At 47.0% G+C, this 6,000-nt stretch overlaps 1 protein-coding gene across 4 annotated transcripts in view; it reads left to right on the top strand.

Moving 5' to 3' along the window:
- Nucleotides 1-1,785: 1,785 nt before the first annotated feature.
- WDR7 (WD repeat domain 7) overlaps nt 1,786-6,000 on the top strand; it is a 143,100-nt gene continuing 138,885 nt past the window's right edge. For all 4 annotated transcript variants that reach the window (XR_012657798.1, XM_075077464.1, XM_075077465.1 and 1 more), the window contains exon 1: nt 1,786-1,903. The gene's annotated coding sequence lies outside the window, so the exon portion shown is untranslated. The remainder of the gene's footprint in view (nt 1,904-6,000) is intronic.

The following is a 6,000-nucleotide window of genomic DNA, read 5'->3' as shown; positions in this document are numbered from 1 at the left end:
TCATACTACGGCGACGTGGAGCCGAGGAACTGCTCGTGCCCCGGCACTGCGGGCCTGCCCCAGGCGGTTCGGAGCGTCCCTGGGGATGGAGGCCTCCGGGACACGTGTCCCACCTCTGACCACCCTCGAGGTAACGAGGTTCCTGGTCAGGAAAGGGTCTCGCTGACCCTTCTCGTTAACGTGTGCATTGGTGACACAGATAAAGCAGCGTAGCTAGCATTTAACTAAATGAATACATTTTTATGTTTTTATTAGCACCTTATTTTAAGAAAACATATTGCTTTCTGTAACTCAGAACTTTTATAGCAGCTAGTTTAATAAACATGAGAGCAAGAAAAAAATACCTGCTCCTGTTGTGATATAATGCCACATAACTTTGCCCAACCATGGCTTCAGGAATTTATTATTATAGGACAACTGGAGAATCTCTGTTCTCCCAGCTGAAAGTAATTCACATCTAAATAGGCTGCTGTTACAGACAGGCATCTGTTCCTCTTGGATGCCAGGACACCCATACTCGCTTGCCAGGAGTCATGTGTCTGTACGTGATTTGCCTCTCTCTCTATAGATATATTGATGTATCTCAGCTTTTTTTTGTATCATCAAAAATATACAAACATGGCAACAATGTTTATCCATACTTTTATATTCCACAGCTGAACTGAAATTGCTTACTAATTCCACAGCAATAAAGATCTGGAGTTGCTTTGTCTTTAGGGAACTGGTGGTATGGGACTTATCCAACACCAAGGCCCCATATAGGTAATGTGTTATATCCCAACCTACAGTAAAGCAAGTTGTGAACTCATGTCACTACTTCTGGCCAAGAGAAAAATGTTCTCTCTAGTTTCAACTGCAGAAATAGTTTTCCCTGACTGCACTGCAGAGCTGTGATGTACTGATGTGCACCGTTAAACAGCTGATAGGAAACTGCCACTGAACTTCCATTAGCATCAACATCTCTGCTGATCTGCACGTAACTAAAACCAATTGTTCACACGTGCAGAAAGCTAACAGCGAAAGTGGCGTTTCAGCTGCAAAGAAAATGAAGTCAGTAACCTACCACACCTTCTTAGCATGGTCCATTGACACGGCCCAGAGAACAAATCCAGCTTACGTAGGTCACAGTCTCCAAGATCTCCCCTTTATTTTACCAAAAAGTTGGAAAAACATGTAGGGTAGGAATCCCCTCAAAACGTGCTAGTTTAAAAGTTGTCCTAGTCTTGTTATTGATGAGTTTTTGTGACGTTATAGGGATGAGTCTTCTCTTTTGATGACAAAAATGGCATAATTTTTTTTCCAGTTCCCTGATACTATGCTTTTTTATAAAGCAAAGTGAGTGTGGTAACAACTGAAAAAATTAGGAGGCGTAAATGCTCAGTAGCAGTTAAGGGGGACAAAAATAAAGAGAGATTAATGAAGTGTCTTAATTAACCACGTTCCAGGATAAACAAAGTAGAAATAGAAGTTAGACCCAGAACTTTCCCTACCCCGTTTTGCAACGTCACGACCGACAACCTACCGCCGCGCCGCGTACACCCCGCGCGTGCCGTGGCATGAATTTCATCCCGGGCCGGCGCCAGAGTTCTCTTTTCCCGCTCAGTCCCCGCGGTATTCCCCGCACAGCCCCTCCGCCGGGAGAGCCCTCCGGCCCCGGCCGCCCCTCCCGGCTCCCGCCGCCCCGCCCCTCACGGCTCCCCGCGGCCTTCCGGCGGGCCCGGTCTCCATGGCGACGCCGGCTGCATCAGCCTGCCGTCAGTCACGACGGCCGGGGGCTTTGCGACAGCAGGAGTCACGGCAGCCGGCAGCGTCAGCTGGTCGCCGCACCGGGCGCGGGCGAGGCAGCGCGGCGGGGCCGCGGCGCCCGGGGACCCTCCCCGATTCTCCGCCCCGGCGGGGACAGGTGAGTGCCCGCCGGCACCCTCCGGGCAGAGGGCACCCTCCTCCTCCTCCTCTGCGGGCGGGCGGCCCCTGCTAGCGACCCCCGCGCTGCCCCGGCCCCCGGCGGCGGCCCTGGGCCCCCCTCGTCCGTGCGGCGGGGGGGCCCGCCATGTTGTGCGGGAGGGGCGGCCGCGGCCCCCGGCCCTTGCCGCCGCCTCCACACCGGCGCCGCGGGAGGCAGGGCCAGCTCCACCTGCTCGGGCGGCGCCGGGTCCCGGGTTTGTCCTTTCAACAAGTTTCAGCCCAAAATGCGCCCCCCGCCCGTGCCCGCCGCGGGCTTGCGCCTTTCCCGGTGCCGCGGCTGTGTCACGGGAGTCGGCGGTCAGCGGTAATGGAACGAAGGGCTCCTGCTCTGTTCGCGGGAGGTCATCTCGGGAGCGACTCCGTACAGAAACCTCTGGGAAATAATCCCTCGTAGGAGCTCGAATTTCCTTCAGTGCCCAAATTTTGTCACGTCGCGGCCTCTGTAATCTGTTTCCTTTTTCTGTGACAGCCGTGGTACTCCTGGCAACCGGGGGTATGATTTAGAGTTTACTTTGCAGCTGCTTTGGATAACTGTCCTTCATGTGATCGTGACGGTTTTAAACAGGAAAAAAAATAGGCGGATTTAATGTGTCAGTGAATTAAGTGCCAGAAAAAACTGCAAATGGCTTTCAGAGGTGTCTGTTAGTTATGATGAAGGACTTAGAGTCCCAAATCATTATTTCCTCCTCCTTATTGCTTTATAACCTTCTACATATACAGGGAGCGGTGGGGGTTTTTTTGGGGGTAAGGTTACCTTCATATTGTTATTCATATTGTTAAATGCTTCTAAATCAGGCGTTTGTAGCCCTTCACTCAGCTGGGGCAAGGGGCAAGCAGTAATCTTTAATTGGATTGTTGCTGTTACTGCCACCTAAAGATTAAGGAAGAGCTTGTATCTTAACTAGTGACTTTTCAATTTCTGTTTTGGAGCACAAGTTTGTATGTGTTGAATTTATTTTTTATCCTGAGTGTATTGGGAAGGTCTGACAGTAACACGATCTTTTTATTTATGCACCGTAATATGTAACGGCCGATTCAAGACATGGAGCCCCGTGACAAGTGTTGTCTCAGGGTGCTTGAAATACAGATATATTATATCTGGAGGTAGATGTTACAGGTAGATTGACTCGGGGGGTTGTAGAGGTACTGCCTGCACAACGTTATGGCGAAGCTCCTGATGTAGGGAAAAAGCAAAGACGATTTGAAGAGGTGAATTTTGAGTTGACAAAGTACATGGGGATAAAAGAAGGCCAGATGCCATTAACTTTTTAATCCCTGATCAGCATAATGAGAATGATGATCTGGCTTGTTAGTCGTTATTACCTCGATTGAAATCACCTTTTAACTTCACATAAACTTCAGTGTAGCCTAACAGTTTTGACCAAGTTCAAAATAGTAGGTTAGTTCTCTTTTAAGGAATAGGGTTAGTGAGGTCAGCGTGAGTATTCATAGTAGTAAAATTAAGTGTGCTGTGTTACAAACTGGGGCCTTTGAAAAGTCCTTACACCTCTTGGTTATGTAGGGACACATCAGCTCTCCGTGGCAGCTGCTGGGCACTTTTTTGTGTGTATTGAAACAAGTTGAGTATCAAAGTGAACGTAGCTGCCAGTTTAACTGCCCAGCTGCCATCCCATTTGTGCATGTGCTTGTGTGTGCGTCCGTGTCCGCGTGCATGGGGGTGGGATGAAAACGCCCCATTTACCTGGCTTTTTGCTAAGCCAGTTCCCTGACTTTGCTGTCATCATCAACAAATTATTTCTTGATTGTACAGCTAACAGAATTGATTGCATTCTTCACTTGTTTACTCATAATACTCTTAGCGAAAAATTATGGGTTTTTTTAAATACTTCTTTATGTAAGTACTTTTTAGCATAGCATTGTAATAGTCTTTTTGTGGTTGCAAATCAGAAAGGTGTGCTGTTAATTAGATAAAGTATGAAGGTACAGTTATTGTCCTTTAAGCTTTGTGTTCAGAGCTTATCAGGTGCAAGCTGCAATTATAATGATCTGCTATGTGTGTCAAAGTGTAAGACCTGACCCAATAGATTGTTTTATAGTATTTTGTATCCTGCAGATACAGTCTAAAATTTCTTTTAGCTAAAAAAACCCCCAAACAAATAAACAAAAAAAACCCAAACCCCAAAACCAGGGGTTTATTTGCTGAAAAAGCATTACCTTTCTAAAAGCATCCTCAGACTTCTTGGCTGGCACGGATTTACAAAGGGCAAGTTGTGTGTAACCAACCTGATGGTCTCCCACAGCGCGATGACTGGCTCAGTGGATGAAGGAGAGCAGTGAGGGTTGCTTATCTTGACTATCGTAAGGCTTCAGCTCCGCTTCCCATAAGATCCTTGTAGACAAGCTGTATGTATGTATGGGTCTGGATAAGCAGACAGCAAAGTGGACTGAAAACCCACCGAACGGTGGGGCTCAAAGGGTTGCAGCTGGCAGCATGGGGTCCAGCTGGAGGGCGGCTGAGCTCCAGATCAAGTTGCACAAGGCGAGGTTGAGGAGTCTCCGTTCTTGGAGCTACCCAGAGCTCGACTGGACGCGATCTGGGGCAGCCTGCTGTAGCTGACCTGGCTTCTGCAGGGGCTCGAATGGTGGGCTCTCCCGAGGTGCCCACCAACCTCAGCTGTTCTGTGACTCAAGCTTATCTTGTCAGGTTAATGATAGCTCAAGAAAGCAAAAATAACTTTGCATTTGATCCCTTTGTAGTGAGTCAAAACTAATTCCAAAAGACTGAAAATTACTGGCAGACCTTCAGAAACAAGTGGAATGAAATTGACGTAGCAAACTTTACTATTTGTATTTAATAACAGAATTTTTTATTTACTCACCATCTCTTTAAAGAAAGGGGTGATTGTCTAAATACATGGGTTCTGATAGCAAAAGATTTCTGCAACTCTGGGTGAAGTACTTAATTTCCTTACCTCATTAATCCTTTTTCTCCACCCCGAAGCATTAAATGGAAAAGGTCACTTGTAATTAAATTTAAAATCATCAGATTTTTATAAAATGCATCGGGTTATTCAAATGGAAGCCACGATGTAACAGAAATGAGCCTTTACCGTAAATGTATGATTGTCTTTATGTAAATGGTTTTAGGAGGGGTGTTACAATGCTTAACTAATGTCTTTTTGAATGAGAGGTTCCGTATGCGTGAAAAATATTAGGCATAAAAATTGCTGTTCATTTGAAAATATGTACTCCAGTTAGAAGGTTTGTCCTGATGTCATGGATGGCAGCCATCTCTGTACTTACTGGTGGCAAATCTGAATAATAGCGTAATTTAAATTCTGCTGAAAATACAGAAAAATAGCATTAACATGTGGCAAACATTGATAGGGAAAGGAATGATTTATTCTTAACCTTTCGGAGTTGCTTTGTTTGAATGTAGGCACAGTTAACATTTATTTAAAAGCAGATGTTCATTTGGCAGCCTTTAATGGTTCGGTTTGGAGCGGTTACATCCTGAGAGCATATATGATACAGAAACAGTGAATTCATAGATGTGGTTTCTTGTCAGATTCTTTTAGTGTCCACACATACCCTAAGATTAATTCTTTATGTGCACGTGCTTTAATTGAAGTAACTGTGTTTGGAAGGAGCTCTTCTTGGCTTTTGCTGTGCTCTGTGAAGACAAAGGTGGATTTATTTATCTTTTTACTTCTTTCCGCAAAGAAGCGTTCCTTTCTCCTGGCCTGCCCCATATCGTTCCCATGCAGCTGGTGTACCTGGAACACCTCCCGTGGGAAACGGGCTCGAGTGCAGCCTAGGGCTTGCTGAGCTCGGTCTGGGCAGCGTTGTGCCACCGTGCTGCAACGGGACACAGAAGTACTGAAATACTCCACGAGTCTGCCCGGGTCCGTGTGGAGCGGATGCGCTCTGGCTCTCTTTGGGAGGCAGCACTGCGAGTTGCTCCAGACCAGAGCAATGCGTAGCCCGTAGGCGGGCGGCGCTGCCGAAAGCGCCCAGGTAGCTGTGGATTCCAGCGGGGCCACCCATGGCAGATGAGCAGTGCCTGTAGACTAA

The sequence above is a fragment of the Phalacrocorax aristotelis genome, chromosome W (genome assembly GCF_949628215.1).
Source record: "Phalacrocorax aristotelis chromosome W, bGulAri2.1, whole genome shotgun sequence".
Taxonomy (NCBI): Eukaryota; Metazoa; Chordata; class Aves; order Suliformes; family Phalacrocoracidae; genus Phalacrocorax; species Phalacrocorax aristotelis.
The sequence above is the reverse complement of the archived record's forward strand: the minus strand, read 5'-3'. Positions and strand labels throughout refer to the sequence as shown.